Genomic DNA, 7,960 nt, shown 5'->3' with positions numbered 1-7,960 from the left:
TGGGGTGCTGAAATATCCTTTTGTAAGTTGAGCTGTGTACCTTCCATGATGAATGAGAAGTAAATAAAACAGTGTCTTCCTCACAGATACAAAACATTGGATCTACTTGTCAGTATTATTCCCCCAACCATTCCAGCTTTGCAGAGGGGACATTAAAGGACTGAGGATACTAATTTATTGATTGACACTGAGCTACGCAATGTTCTCTGATGCTTCACTTCTTAAGAAATGAAAATTAAGGAGCATGAGAAAGTACAGTGAGCCATATTTAAAAATTTAATATTTTCAAAATACAGAGAGAGATGGAAGAAAGAGAAAAGCGCGAGAGACAGAGCCAAAAGGTAGGCGACAGAGAGGCAAGCTTCCTACAGACAAGCTCTTTAACCACCCAGGTCTCAAATGCAGTCAATTACACTAACACATAAAGCAGTCAAATATTTAATAAAAACACAGTCGGAACTTGACCTCCAATACACTTAGGTGCATTGTATGTATCAGGTTTCCCAGAAACAGGAGTAGTAAAAACAGATTATTTATAATGAAGTATTTTCTTTCCCCATCCAAGTAAACTCCTCCCCTGGTAACCACACAGCTGTTACAGTAGTCTTTGGGAGAGAGGTCATGTGCTAATTTTCCATTCTTTAAGTCCCCCAACACTAGACAAAGGTAAAGCAAAATTTGAATTCTCCTTAGCTTTCAGAATTTCTGAGAAAATAACAGTCCATATCAGAAAACTGGACTAAGTCAATTAGCCAGATACTGAGAGCACTGGAACTGCTGGATTTTAAATTTACAAGTCAGTGTCACTCAGCCAGGAATGCACTCTAGGTCACAGCCCTTAGCACATACCCCTTGCAATCGTGGCCACTATTTTTCTTTCACTGTGGGAATGTGTCAAATCCTTTCTCTTTGTGTGTGCATATTTGAATCACAGGAAATGGGCTTTACATTCCACTCACAGGAATGAATGAGGTGTGGGAACATTTTAATTTCACATAAGTGCTTCATGTCTTTATCAGACTGAATTTGCCTTTGTTTCTTTTATATAACTGTTTAAAAATTCTAACAATTATAATAGTGATGTCGATTCATGATGGAAAATTTGGAACATAAGAAAAGAAGTGGGGGATGCCATCTAAAGTCATTCAAAGACAACTACTGCTAGCATTGCCTTTTTTTAAGTTATGTTTTTGTTTTAATATATTTGTATTGATTTCAGAGAGGAAGGAAGAGGGAGAGAGAGATAGCAACCTCAATGATGAGAGAGAATCATTGGTTGGCTGCCTCCTGCAGGCCCCACATCAGGGATTGAGCCTGCAACCTGGGCATGTGTCCGACCAGGAATCAAACCATAACCTTCTGGTTCATAGATCGATGCTCAAGCACTGAGCCACACTGGCAGAGCTGGAAGCCTTTTTAATTAAAATATGAATTATAAATTTTTCATTACTAAGGATCATCCTTATATATTCAAGAGAAGTACCCATGAAATGGTTCATAATTTTATCATACATAACTCTGATCATTAAAAGGTCATTATGACAATGTTATAATTTTTATTGTAAATTATTGCAAAAAACAATAGCAACAATGAAAACTGAGAAATAAACCTGAAACTGTACTTACATAATTAGAGGCAAAAGATAGCAGGAATAATATCAGCCTTGGTGAATGTTAAGAAAGATAGGTTTGGGTCCCAGTTCTGACACTAAACTATAGCATGATTAAGAATAAGTCACTTTACCTCTCCTAAGTTCAGTTTTATCTATAAAACAAAGGGGTCAAATGTTATCTCCAAGGCCCCTTCTTGGTTTAAAGTTGTCTGATACCAGGTGGAATAAAGTCAACAGTTGAGCTAGATTTTATCTGTAGAGGCAACTACTTTTCAATATTCAAATTACTAATTTCTATTTTTCATTTATACATGAGTCTACCCAGATGATCATTTTAATTCTCCACCGATGAAAACACAACCAAAGAAGAAAATCAACTGAAGAGTTATTCGGCTAGTCATAAATTCATTCACACTCCAAGTAAACTAAATTAGGGTAGAGATGATGTTTACAATATAGTCAAGTCCCTTCCTCAAAGTATCAGATAATCCATAACAATATCAAGAACTCCATTTGTATAAAAGAGAAGAATCATAGAATCAGCTCAGAGGACATTGGATTAATAATCTAATCTCGCTTCATATTTTTTAAAAATATATTTTTATTGATTTCAGAGAGGAAGGAAGAGGGAGAAACAGAAACATCAGTGATGAGAGAAAATCATTGATGGGCTGCTTCCTTCACACACCTTGCTGGGGATCAAGCCTGCAATCCGGGTATGTGCCCTGTCTGAGAATCAAACCATGACCTCCAATTTCATAGGTTGATGCTCAACCACTGAGCTACACAGGCCAGGCTTGCTTCATATTTTGATGGCAAATTCAAATGCATATAGGAACCATTCATATAGGTAATATGTCTCATATCTGACACACTTTAAACCAAATGATAAAGTGACAGGGGTTGTGATGAAATGAAAAACTTGTGCCCACTACAAAATACAAAGATCCACCAACCACTGGCATGAGGAGTGAGGTGACAGCATAGCCAAATCTGATTTTTCAGGAGAACGTGGCAATCCAGATAACCTGGCAATCCAGACATGTGTGTGTGTGTGTAAATTCTCAAGTTTCTAATTTTGACTCAAAGTTTTTTTTTTTCTTCACCCTGTGAGCTAAATAGAACAATGGTGGGCCACCAAGCCTCCAACTTATATAGAAAAATTGATTTCCTCAATGTTCTAAAATGCATGCTACATAGACATGCTACTATAGCATTCAGGCAAAACCAACCATCTGGGAAAGGGAGGATTTAATTTAAATCACCCTAAAACAAATTTGGATAAAGTATTTTCTCCAAATAGTACGTTTTTTTCACTTATGAGTAAAAGAGCTGATAATGATTGGATTGTTTTATCCATAGGTAAATAAACATGCATCTCTTTGGTTTTCAGAGTTGGCATCCTAAAAAATAAATTAACCCTTTTAAATGAACTTGGAAAAAAGCCTTTTATCAATGTATGTAATTTTCTGGAGCTCAGTTTGAACAATAAAATTATCCCAAAGCCTCTGACTACTGCTTCTCTCAACCCCAACATTCAGCCATGAGAAAGGAGGAGCATCATGGAAAGAGATATTCCACTGCTTTGCTAATGTGCCAAATATTAGAGCACTTGCCCCTCCCTCTTGTTCCTATAAAAACATCTGTGCAAAGTGGGCCCAGCTGGCTTGCAAATATGTTCCATGATGCAGGCCAGCTTTCAGCTCCTTCCTAGTAGCCTTTGTCTTGTCTCTTTTCTGCCAGCATGCATTTCCCTTTTAAACATCTAATGCTTAGTGAAAAAAATCAGTGTTAACAGGTTAAAAGTTAATGTGCTTCACCTGTTTCACCTCCTTCCATTAGTAAACTTGGACAGCACAGGGAGATGTGACATATTACCTGTTTGCTTATCTCCTCTATGGAGGAAATTATGAGGGGTGCTCAAGAGTTGTTCATCAAAATGTCAGGCTCCAATTTGGTAAAATCATTACAACACCTGCTTTCTGGGAATTATCATGAAACCTCACTCCTTTTCCCTTTGAATAGAGCCTGCTATTAGCCAAGAAATATACCCACCCACGACTTTTATTTATAGTTCAAGGCCTACTTGGGATGATGAGGAGGAAGGAAGTTTCAGGAATCAGCTAAGTGATGGATGGTCGTTAGAGGATGAGGCTGAAGGGCATCCAAACTGCTTGGGAAGCCTTTTGGGGGTTCTTACAAGATTGTGGGAGACTTCCGAAGTTTCCATTAGTTCAGATTCAGTAGGCTAGGAGAACAAGTTTCACCTGGAAACTATCTCAACTCTAGCCAAAGCAGCAAACATCTGATATTCAGATAAGCTTTAAAAATTTTTTGAACAAAAAATCAAGTCTCAAATATTTGAAAGTCATAGAAATGGCTCCAAATGGCAATCCTTTTAAGAGCACAGAACTGGGGTTCCTGAAACCAAAGCTTACCTTTCTCCATATCCTATTTTCTTGCATGGTGACACTCCTCCTCTCCCATACTCCTCACCTGCTGGTCACCCAACGATACCCTATGCAAAAGAAAAATGTGGGTCTGCTTGGCTAGCAAGAAATTTTTAGTAGTTTTTAATTCCAAAATTACTAATTCCTTTTTATCTACCACCTCTGCAGCTATAAGAGATTAAGACCTAAAAGACAGGTCATAAACCTCAAAGATTAAAAGGATGGAACACTCCCCAAATTCAACTGCTGATTTCCCCAAGAATGAGCCATGTTTTCCCACCAATTAGGACTGTCAGATATAACAAATAAAAATTCAGGACACCAGTTAAATTTGAATTTCAGATGAACAGTAAATCTTTTTTTATAATACACCCCAAAATACTGCATAAACATACGTGTACTAAAAAGTATTCATTATTTAATTGAAATCAAAATTAATTGGCTGTTCTGTATGTATCTGGTAATCCTACTACCAATGGAATCAGAAATATGGTTGCATTTTAGAGCCCAATAAACTAAAAAAGAAAATTCATTCAACAAAACTAATGAACAGTAATTTTAAAATGTAGAAGGCCCTGAATGACCAGAAAAAGGCTGAAGGACCCACTTTATCCTACCTCTTTATGGGATCAAGTAGCCCAGTAATTCTCCACCATGGCTGCACATTAGAGTCACTTGGGAACAGCTATTCATTGCTGATGCTTACACCCTGCCCTAGACAAAGTGAATCCAAATAAGATTTTTAAAGGTGCCCTGTGATTCTAATGAGCAGTCAGATTGAGAACCACTGTGCTAACAAAGCAATTAAAAAAAGGTGAAGTGTGATAGAGAATGCATGACTATTTTAACCCAGGATCCCAAATTTTGCTGCACATTGCAGTCTCCTGGGGAGCTTTACAAATTATTGTTGCATAACACCCACCTAGGCATTCCAGTTTCATTGGTCTTGGGCACAGACTGGGTATCGGGAGTTGTAAAGCTCGTCAGGTGTTTTGATGTAGAACAAAGTTTGGAAACCACTCTGAAACTTACCTCTATTTCTTAGGATGGCAGCAGCACTAATTACTTTTGTGAGAGGAGGAATGAAATCAGACCTTCCAAACAGATTTAAGAATACATTTAGATATTCCTTATTTTTCCCATGTTGGCTAGCTTGTAAGAACTTAACTCTTTATAGGACACATATTCATCCATTTCCCAGGAGTTTTATAGGTGGAAGGGAAGGGTCATCCAAGACCCTTTTGTAATTCCCTGCTTTCAATCATATATAATAGTGATTACATGCTGATGTAATTCAGAAGTCATACTTCTCTTGTGCATAGAAATTTGCTGTATGCATGAATGGATGGACTAACTTGGAGGGAAGAGTGTGATGCCAACCTCTCGACTAGTTAACAAGAAGAAAACAAAATAATCTGGGTCTTGCTACATTCAAATGTAGTCATAAGGAACACTGTAGTCTTCTGATCTTTCTTACAAATTGCTGAACACGCAGCGATCCCTGGAACTGTTAGTCCTCCAACATTTAAAAGGTTGCTCACCTTCAAGAAATTAGTTAGCTCTGATTTGACAGAAAGTGCAAGAGCATGACTTTTAGTGCCAAAAACTAATAGATCTAAATTTCCAAGGAAGCATGCTTTGTGGGAGGATATGGGCTTTACCCCAGCTGGTTGGGTAATTTGAGAGCCAAAGGAAGACATGACTGTCAGAGAGGACACCTGACAAGTTCCAGAACTTCAGCTTAGGGAAGCATTTCACAAGACTGGCCAATTTATCAAAAGTAGCCAAGTACTACTAGCACATAGTGTATCATGGGGGAGTTACAGGGTTCATAGGTGATAAAACCAAAGTCTGAGCATCCTCCCTGATAATGCAGAGGCAAATAAAATGGTAAAACAATAATTAATACAAAGAAAGGATCACATCTAGCATCAGGGCTTCCTAAAGTTTTATCACTGTGATAAGAAAAAAAGGGAAGATTTTACTGTCTATATAAGGTATGTACAGCCCACAAAACACTTTCTTATATTTTGAGAAAACTTTTGAAATATAACATTATCTTTTAAATACAAAATACTAACATTTCTTATTACTGTACATTTGAGCCTGACTCGTATAGTTGATCATTTCATAACCAAAGGACTTTAAAGATTATTGAAATTGTACACCCTTTGAAATATTTTATAGCTTGGGAAAATTAATAGGGCAACATGTTGCCAGATTTGTTTTCAGGAAATAAATAAACCTGTTAAAACATAATAAAATATTAGAAAAACGTAAGTTTTAAAACCTGAAGATCATCCAGCGTGGCTCTTTCTTTAAAAGAACTTAATACATGGAAGTCTGCATTTTTCCAAAATGAACATTTACTTTAGCCAAGGATTCTCCCGACTTTCTTCGATAGGGTTATTTATATACCCAGTTCCCTAGTACAATTCTGCTTGAATTACAGAAACTACATCAATACATAAATTCCCAATGAAGAAATAATGATACAAGTGAGGGACACATATTGTCATAGGTGAACGAAGCAATTAAAATTTCAGAGGGTATCAAATACCCCAAACTACCTATTTGATGTACTTTTAATTTGTTTTGTGTAAACTGATTAATACATGTTCAGCATTTTTCACTGAAGATTAAGAATAGTTATTTCTTTTACAAGTTACTTGACTTTGATCCCTCAAAGAAAGTTTATAGAACCTCCCATATAAATCAATGAGTTGCATTTTTCATCCATTCATCAAACTTGACTTTAGTGCTTAACATGTCCCAAGCACTATGACACTTGCTGGGAGAAACCACAGTGAGTAAAACTTATATAGGCCTTTTTATCCTCAAAGAGCCTATCGTTCAGTGAGGGAGGCAAACATAAATTAAACAAATTACTACAATCTATTGTAATGTTCCAAAAGCTAAGCACAGGGTGCTATGAACTGTATATAGAAAACTTGCCCCAGGCTAAGGCATCAGAAAAGGGGTCCCAGAGGGAGTGATATTTGAGCTGAGACAATGCTCGTAATATTAGCCACCATTTACTGACATTTAAAAAGTATTAGCTCATTAAACCACACAATGGCCTATTGAATTAGATACTTTATCTCATTTTGTCCTTGAGAAAACTGAAGCTAAGATAACCACAACTAGGAAGTAACAGAGCCTGCAATTGAATCCAGATGCTAACTCCAGAACACACATTGTATTCTTAACCATTAGTCATAGGCCCTCTCCAAAGAAAAGGATGAGACAGAGCATAGTAGCCTGCTCAGGATGCAGTAACAAAATACTTAAGAAACATAAAGTTGATTTCTCACAGTTCTGGAGGCTGGGAAGTCAGTTTCTGGTGAGGGCTCTCTTCCTGGCTTGCAGATGTTGCTGTCTCGCTGTGTGTTCACATGGCCTTTCTTCTGTGCTGCACAGAGAAAGGAGGATCTCTCCCTCCCTCTCCCCCATTTCTTATAAGGTTACCAATCCTATTGAATTAGGGCTCCACCCTTCTGACCGTATTTAATTGCAATTACTTCTTAAATCCCTTATCTTCAGATACAGTCAATTGGGTATTAGGGCTTCATCATATGAATTTGGGGGTGGGGGACACAATTCTGTCTATAGCATAGAGTAAACTAGTAACTAGTAGGAGGAAAGTATTCCAGATGACAGATAACTATGATATCACATGACTAAGAGTGTCGATTATAACAGATATGTGTGTTTGGCCACTCTTCTAGCTGAAACTAACCATCCCTACCAACTGAATCTAATTTCTGTAACAAAGACCCTCCCTTCAGATAAAATATTTGCAAATACTGTCACCTAGTGGTAACAGGCAGGAGGTAGCTTATGGGTGAGTATTACTGAACAGGTATATTCAGCTGCTGACCTGGGGGTGCTGATATT

Source organism: Myotis yumanensis, unplaced genomic scaffold, assembly GCF_028538775.1.
Source record: "Myotis yumanensis isolate MYYU_CA2020_CCGP unplaced genomic scaffold, mMyoYum1.0.hap1 SCAF_5, whole genome shotgun sequence".
NCBI classification, from domain to species: Eukaryota; Metazoa; Chordata; class Mammalia; order Chiroptera; family Vespertilionidae; genus Myotis; species Myotis yumanensis.
The sequence above is the reverse complement of the archived record's forward strand: the minus strand, read 5'-3'. Positions refer to the sequence as shown.